The sequence below is a fragment of the Moschus berezovskii genome, chromosome 6 (assembly GCF_049115385.1).
Source record: "Moschus berezovskii isolate FMDL1 chromosome 6, NW_MosBer_1.0, whole genome shotgun sequence".
Taxonomy (NCBI): Eukaryota; Metazoa; Chordata; class Mammalia; order Artiodactyla; family Moschidae; genus Moschus; species Moschus berezovskii.
The window spans coordinates 30,381,660-30,390,314 of NC_142465.1; the positions used below are offsets into that span (position 1 = coordinate 30,381,660).

The window sequence follows — 8,655 nt, forward strand, 5'->3', positions numbered from 1 at the left end:
ATCAGGAGGCAGAAGACAGGAATGAGAGGAAAGGTTAAGCTGTAGAAGTTCTTGGTATTTCCATGGAAAAGGCAAGGCCGGGAAAGGCAAACAACTTAGGGTTGGTAAGTTTGAGTAATTTTGGTGGACTTTGGGCTATAGAGATGGTCTCTGGTTGCCTGTTATCTAGTCCTGGAATGATAAGGCAAAGCAATATTGCCTCTGGGGCTGCACTAGTTAGACAGAGGAGGCAAGACTTCCAACTGGTTAGTTTGCATACCAAAGGCATGCTTCCAGCTGGGTATTTTTTCAGTTCAGTTCAGTTCAGTGGCTGAGTCGTGTTGACTCTTTGCGACCCCATGAATCACAGCACGCCAGGCCTCCCTGTCCATCACCAACTCCCGGAGTTCACTCAAACCCATGTCCATCGAGTCAGTGATGCCATCCAGCCATCTCATTCTCTGTCGTCCCCTTCTCCTCCTGCTCCCAATCCTTCCCAGCATCAGAGTCTTTTCCAGTGAGTTAATTCGTCGCATGAGGTGGCCAAAGTATTGGAGTTTCAGCTTTAGCCTCAGTCCTTCCAATGAACACTCCTTTAGAATGGACTGCTTGGATCTCCTTGCAGTCCAAGGGACTCTCAAGAGTCTTCTCCAGCACCACAATTCAAAAGCATCAATTCTTTGGCGCTCAGCTGTCTTCACAGTCCAACTCTCACATCCATACATGACCACTGGAAAACCCATAGCCTTGACTAGACGGACCTTGTTGGCAAAGTAACATCTCTGCTTTTTAATATACTATCTAAGTTGGTCATAACTTTCCTTCCAAGGAGTAAGCGTCTTTTAATTTCATGGCTGCAATCACCATCCGCAGTGATTTTGGAGCCCAAAAAAATTAAGTCTGACACTGTTTCCACTGTTTCCCCATCTATTTCCCATAAAGTGACGGGACCAGATGCCATGATCTTTGTTTTCTGAATGTTGAGCTTCAAGCCAACATTTTCACTCTCCTCTTTCAATTTCCTCAAGAGGCTTTTGAGTTCCTCTTCACTTTCTGCCATAAGGGTGGTGTCATCTGCATATCTGAGGTTATTGATATTTCTCCCGGCAATCTTGATTCCAGCTTGTGCTTCTTCCAGCCCAGCATTCCTCATGATGTACTCTGCATAGAAGTTAAATAAGCAAGGTGACAATATACAACCTTGACGTACACCTTTTCCTATTTGGAACCAGTCTGTTGTTCCATGTCCAGTCCTAACTGTTGCTTCCTGACCTGCATACAGGTTTCTCAAGAGGCAGGTCAGGTGGTCTGGTATTCCCATCTCTTTCAGAATTTTCCACAGTTTATTGTGATCCATACAGTCAAAGGCTTTGGCATAGTCAATGAAGCAGAAATAGATGTTTTTCTGGAACTCTCTTGCTTTCCCCATGATCCAGCAGATGTTGGCAATTTGATCTCTGGTGCCTCTGCATTTTCTAAAACCTGCTTGAACATCTGGAAGTTCATGGTTCACATATTGCTGAATCCTGGCTTGGAGAATTTTGAGCATTACTTTACTAGCGTGGGAGATGAGTGCAATTGTGTGGTAGTTTGAGCATTCTTTGGCATTGCCTTTCTTTGGGATTGGAATGAAGACTGAACTTTTCCAGTCCTGTGACCACTGCTGAGTTTTCCAAATTTGCTGGCATATCGAGTGCAGCACTTTCACAGCATCATCTTTCAGGATTTGAAATAGCTCAATTGGAATTCCATCACCTCCACTAGCTTTGTTCGTAGTGATGCTTTCTAAGGCCCACTTGACTTCACATTCCAAGATGTCTGGCTCTAGGTGAGTGATCACGCCATCGTGATTATCTTGATCAGGAAGATCTTTTTTGTACAGTTCTTCTGTGTATTCTTGCCACCTCTTCTTAATATCTTCTGCTTCTGTTAGGTCCATACCATTTCTGTCCTTTATCGAGCCCATCTTTTCATGAAATGTTACCTTGGTATCTCTAATTTTCTTGAAGAGATCTCTTGTTTTTCCTATTCTGTTGTTTTCCTCTATTTCTTTGCATTGATCGCTAAGGAAGGCTTTCTTTTCTCTCCTTGCTGTTCTTTGGAACTCTGCATTCAGATGCTTATATCTTTCCTTTTCTCTTTAGCTTTTCACTTCTCTTCTTTTCATAGCTATTTGTATTTTTTACTTTGTCTAAAAATTGGCTAGCCCAGGAAGGGCATTCTCAATCCAGCCAGAAAGGTCTTTTAAGATGTCAAAACATCATAATATACAGAAAAAAATTTAATATATATAAATGATACATTTATCTATATACATTAAATATATACACGTAATACATTTGTTCCTAAGTGATTTATTATTTTTGATGTTATTATAAATGGGATTGGGCTTCCCAGGTGGCTCAGTGGTAAAGAATCTGCCTGCAACGCAGGAGACCTGGGTTCAATACCTGGGTCAGGAAGATCTCTTGGAGAAGGAAATGGCAACCCATTCCAGTCTTCTTGCCTGGGAAGTCCCATGGACAGAGGAGCCTGGAGGGTTACTTCCATGAGGTCACAAAAGAGTTGGATACAACTTAGCAGCTAAATAACAACAACAAATGGGATTATTTTCTTTGGATTGTTCATTGTTAGTGTATCGAAATGCAACTGATTTTTTTTTTTTTTTAAACTTGGGTGGGAAGGATCTAAAATGAACAAAGGATTAACTTCACAACTGAAACCCTGAGGAAAGGTTGCTCGGACCTGGCCTTCACCCCAAGCCCACCTACCCCATTGCAGACCCCACAACGCCCCTTCCCACCAATGCTAGGGGGCTCGCAACTGATTTTGGGGTCTTGATTTTGTGTCCTGCAACTTTGCTGAATCTGTTTATTAAGTACATGGGCATCTGTTTTATTTATTTAAGACTTTATACATATATGTTTTAAAAATGATTTTATTTCTTTATTTTTGGCCATGCTGGGTCTCTGTTGTGTGGGCTTTTGTCTAGTTGTGGAGAGCAGGGGCTAATTTCTAGTTACACTACACAGGCTTCTCATTGCGGCGGCTTCTCTTGTTGCAGAGCACTGGCTCTAGGGAGCTCAGGCTTCACTTGTTGTGGCACACGGGCTCAGTAGTTGTGGTACACAGGCTTTGTTGTTCTGCAGCATGTGGGATCTTCCTGGATCAGGGATCAAACCCATGTCTCCTGCATTGGCAGGCTGACTCTACCACTGAGCCACCAGGGAAGCCCTATTTAGATTATATTTGATATACATACTTTTCTATATGTATGACATATCTGAAAATTATAAAAATGTTCACTCATTCAACAACTATTTATCAATACCTACTATGTGCCAGTCGCTATTCCTAGGGTTGAGACATAGGAGTGAAAAAAACAGAAAGAAAAAAAACAAAAAGGATTTCAGAATTAGAAGCTGAAAACATCAGACATTTAAGATAAATCTTTGAGCAGGAAAACTGTAAGTAAACCTGTGCCAAATTCTGTTGAGTATGACTCTCAACAGTCCAGGAAAGAGCACCCAAATCTGCTATCCCAGAACGAGCTAGTGTTTGTGACGCTCACGATTTGTTCTGGGTGAGAGGTACAGTGGTGTGGATAATCTAAGGAAAGGATGATATACTCACTGAGATCAACATCACAGGGAGAAGGTAGAGGTAGAGTTCATCCTAAATAGTGGTTCATCTAAAACATCAGCTAATCCAAATAGTAGAAAACGAGCAAATGTCATTTGCATTTGCCTTTGGGGTGTATTACCCTGCAGTTATAGCGTATCTACTCAATGCAGTTTCTCTTGCACATTTTAAGAAGTAGTATGAACTTCACACAAGCTGCCTGGGACAACCCAAGAGAAAACCGCTGCTGGTTCAGTCACTCACTCAACAAATGTTTATTGGTCTCTACTAGATGTCAGTTATTGCTCTGGGCACAGCAGATACAAGGCAAGTAAATTTGATTCCTGTCCTGAATCAGTTTAGTTTATAGAGAGGTAGGAGAGGAAAACAGATTTCTCAAAAAACTTTAAAACAACATTATAAATGTTAAGATGAAAATAGGAACAAGGCCTTCCCTAGTGTTTCGATGGCTAAGACTCTGGGCTCCCAATACAAAGGGTCTGGATTCTATCCCTGGTCAGGGAACTAGATCCCACATGCCGCAACTAAAGAACCCACATGCCTAATATCTAATATCTGGTGGAGCCAAATACATATAAATAAATAAGTAAATAACTTTTTAAAGAGGCAAAACCTTTTTTAAAAAAAAGAAAGTATAAACAAAATGCCAGGAGCATATAGGAGGGACCACCCAACTCTTCAGAGGGGAACACAGCCCTCTCAGAAGTGGTGATATTCAAGCTGCATTGAAGAACAAGTAGAAATTTTCCAGAAGGAGAAGGGCATTTCAGACAGAAAAACCAACATATGAAGACATATGTGGCTTCATGGAGCACAGGACAATAGGCAAGTCAGTGTGGCAGCAGCCTAGGGTAAGTGATGGGGAGTTTGACTGATGGGCAATTAGTGGCACCACACCCAAGTGCTTGGCCTCTGTCCTATAGGCAATGCAGAGTCAAAGTCTGAGCAGAGAAGTGACTCAACTGGATTCATATTTCAGAAAGATAGTTCTGGTGGTGGCGGTGGTGGGGGAGGTGTAGAAGTTTGGGCCGCAGAATGGAAGATGCCTGGTAGAAAGAAGTATGTAGTGGTTGTTGCAATAGTTCAGGGTAATGATGATCATAGTCTGAGCCAAAACAGACTATGAGAAGAGACAGCAGAGAAATGTATTCACAAGATATTTCTGAAATACAATTCAACTGGTCACAAGCCTGGATGATCAACTTGATATGCAGAGTTTTTGGCTTGAGAGACTGAGTACACAGTGACTCCACAAACCGAGACAGGAAAAACCAGGGACGGAAGCTTTGGAGAGATGATGGCTTGAAGAGTGAAAGGGGATTGGCATTCTAGGGGAAAGAGACTCAAGGACAGATTTATTTGGGGTGAGGAAAATGAATACATGGATCAAGGACAGGTGAAAGAGGAAGGAGATGGGGTGAGGACAGAAGCGGAGAAGTTGATCTAAAAGCAGCAAGGCCACATCTGTATATTCCTCTAATTAACGTAAGAGACTTGGAAAGGCTATTGGTTATGATAAAATTTAGAGACCAAGGGGATGGAAGCTGTGAGTGTTAGCATTAGCTGGTTTTAATGGAGGGGGCAGTAGGAGGAAAGATCATCTATTAAAGGTGAATAAGTGATGTGAGATATGAGAATACACTATTATATGTACTATCCCAGCTATATGAATGTTAATGAAATCATAATATTAAGCCCACAGTTACAATCTACAGCTTAAGAGCTTGCTGTTTTCATAGATGTTCTTCTTACTAGTCCTTCGTTCTCTTGGAGCTTCTTTCTTCCCTGTAGACATGCTACTCAAACTTGGTTGACATCAGAACAACTTCAGTTAGCAAATCAATATCATTTCTTCACTTTTTTTTATGGTTAAATATAATAAAATTGGAACCACTGAGAAGTGACTTCTGCACAAGCTTCTTAACTTAAGCTTCCTGATATGGCTCTTCCACTTTGGGCAATTTGATAAATGTTTAGCAAACTGCTTAAACATTTGAATTCTATGGGAATTCCCAAAGTGTAAATTCCAGAGGAAATACCTAGTCCTCTTCACTACCCATTGAGAACTTGTGTCCCAGGCACTGTACTAGATGCTAGAGATTAAGAACCAGAGAGACACAGCCTTTGCCCCTGGGCAGCTGACAACTATAGCAAGCAGCTGTGCTCTGGAGTGCAGAAGGCAATGTGTTTGTTTATTTCACTGATATCACTGTTTATTTGACAATAATTTATTTAATCTGTAAGTTTAAAACAAACATACTAATACATTTGCTTTTCTTCAGAAATCATACTTAAGAAATTACAAGAAGTCTGTCCCAAAACTTCTAAGAAATGTTCATTAATTAAAAATAAGTCTGATTAAGATGCTTTACCAGGATACAAGAGTGAACTAAGGTGGTGTACAATGTTTTTTTTTAAAAAAAAACCATAAAAAAAACAACGGCAATCTCACCTTATTTGAACAATGTATTTTGAAAGGGTTAAACTTCAGTCATTATTTATAGGTAAAAAAAAGATTGACAACCATAAGGGATACTATTTATAAAATAAACACAGCTCTAGAGGTTACTTTTAAAAAGACAGCACTTTGGGCATCTGAAGAGAAGGAGGGCGCGATGATCTGCATTTCTCTGGGACATAGGCGCAGGTCTGCAGGTCCCGTGGGCGGCACCAGGCCATTGTTTCTCAGAAAAAGGGGAGAGCAGATGCACTTTGGAGAAGGCAATGGCACCCAACTCCAGTACTCTTGCCTGGAAAATCCCATGGATGGAGGAGTCTGGTCAGCTGTCGTCTATAGGGTCGCACAGGGTTGGACACAACTGAAGCGACTTAGCAGCAGCAGCAGATGCACTTTATCATCTGTTTCTTTTGTTTCCAGTGAGCAGTAAATGCCTAACACAATTAAGAAAAAAAAAATTGGGGAACTTCCCTGGTGGTCCAGGTAAGATGCTGTGCTTCCATTGCTGGGCAACAGGTTTGATTTCTGGTTGTGGAACTGAGATCTCACATGCCATCCAGTGTGACCTAAAAAATAGAAAAAAAAATTATTTTAATTTTAAAAGAATTAAATCTGAAGGAAGGCAGCCCTTTTTAAGGAAGGTGGCATGTGGCTTATGTGTCTCCATAACATCTCCAGGCAATCCTGTAGCAACTAAGGTTACCCTTTGCGTGCTTCAGTTCTAACTCTGCCAGTTACACTGATTTTTTCCCAAATCCAATGACTCTTTTTGTTTTAAAATCTGTACATTCTTGTTTTGCAGATTCAGATATTTTTTCAAGTTTCTGACAGCGTAATTGTTTGGGAGGTTTCAGCCTGCAGAGTGTCTTTATTTTTCTATCTTGCTTTACTTAATGCTTTGTTAGCATTTTAATAATCCACTAGTGATCTCTGATAGAGGAGATCCTTAGCAGTTTGAATTCTATTAAGTAATATTTCAAAAGATCTGGAAGTTTGAGATCCTCATCAGCTGATACCTGTGCTTCTATTTTTCCTGTTTTATCAAATGGTTCTGAAACTTTAAGAAAAAAACTTGCATTTATCTGTAGAATCCTGAGTTCCTAAAGCAGATAATGAAGAACCAATTCTATTGCAATCATCGCCAGCACTTTTGTGGGATCTTGTGATCCTATAAGATTTAGCAAATGTACCCTTCACTCAATTATGATATCCTAAAAGGAATATTCATTCATGCTCAAAGAAATCATCTACAGCCTTTATTCCAGAAACAACTACTCCATCTGCTGATTTAACCATGTTTTTAAAGAAATCTTCAAGTTTCTCTTTTTTTCCCCTCCCACACTCAAATCTTTATTAAATTCCAAGAAGATGTAGAAATTTAAATCTTTCCTTAAAATAGGAGATGCTGCCACATGACACAGGAACACTTCATGCATTGCCACGGTCTTCTTGAATATTGCCAAATACTCAGCTTCCAACTCCTGTTTCATCTTTGTGAATTCTTACTTTGTCATAGACCCTTCTCCTTTTCCAAGTTTCTGTAGTTCTTCCCTTGAAGCATCACAATCAGGTCTCGGCAGTGCTGGATGGGTGATGTAACCTGCATAGTCTTCCTTTTCAATAAAGTAATCATTAAGCCAGGTAAATTTCTCATGCTGTCCAACAACAGGAAACTAATTTTATGTAAAATTTGGCAATGAACTCTTTGTGTGAACAGTGAATTTTACTTTATCTCTCTTACTAATAGAATCAGATACGTCCACCCATAAAGCAGCGTCACTTTGAAAATCTCCATTTATTGCTTTAGGTCCAAGATCCTCCCTGAGAGGAAGTTGGGACTGCTGTCCAGATCTACCATCATGTCTGCTCTGATGCAGGAGGGGCAATGTGTTTTATACACAAGGAGATGTGGGGAAATCGTGCTCTGTTCGCTGAGTATGGGGGCTCCTTTTTAGTGTGTTGCCTTTTTTGCAGCACATGGAATTTCTCTAATTGTGGCACACATGGGCTTAGTTGCCCCATGGCATGTGGGATCTTAGTTACCCAACCCAGGATTTGAACCTTCATCCCCTGCATTAGAAGGTAGGTTCTTAACCACTGGACCACAGGGAAGTCCCTGGTGCTCTGTTTGATACTATACTTTTAATGAGGCATTACTTCTTTGTGTATAAATTATTAATATGCAGTCAGTTTTTCTAAATTTTCATAAATTTTGACATGAGTATACATTTGTAATTTCATGGCATGCATACCATGCAGCCATGAAATTAAATGATGCATGTTCTTTGGAAGGAAAACTGACAAACCTAGACAGCATTTTAAAAAGCAGAGACATCACTTTGCCAACGAAAGTCTATATTGGTTTTTTCAATAGTTACGTACGGGTGTGAAAGTTGGACCTTAAAATAGACCAAGCGCCAAAGAATAGATGCTTTCAAGTTGTGCTGGAGAAGACTTTGAAACTCCCTTGGACTGCAAGGAGATCAAACCAGTCAGTCCTAAAGGAAATCAACCCTGAATATTCACTGGAAGAACTGATGCTGAAGCTGAAGCTCCAATACTTTGGCCTCCTGTTG

At 40.5% G+C, this 8,655-nt stretch overlaps 1 pseudogene; it reads right to left on the bottom strand.

Annotated features, from left to right (window-relative positions):
• Nucleotides 1-7,303: 7,303 nt before the first annotated feature.
• Nucleotides 7,304-7,940, bottom strand: LOC129535970 (sorting nexin-6 pseudogene; annotated as a pseudogene).
• Nucleotides 7,941-8,655: the final 715 nt, after the last annotated feature.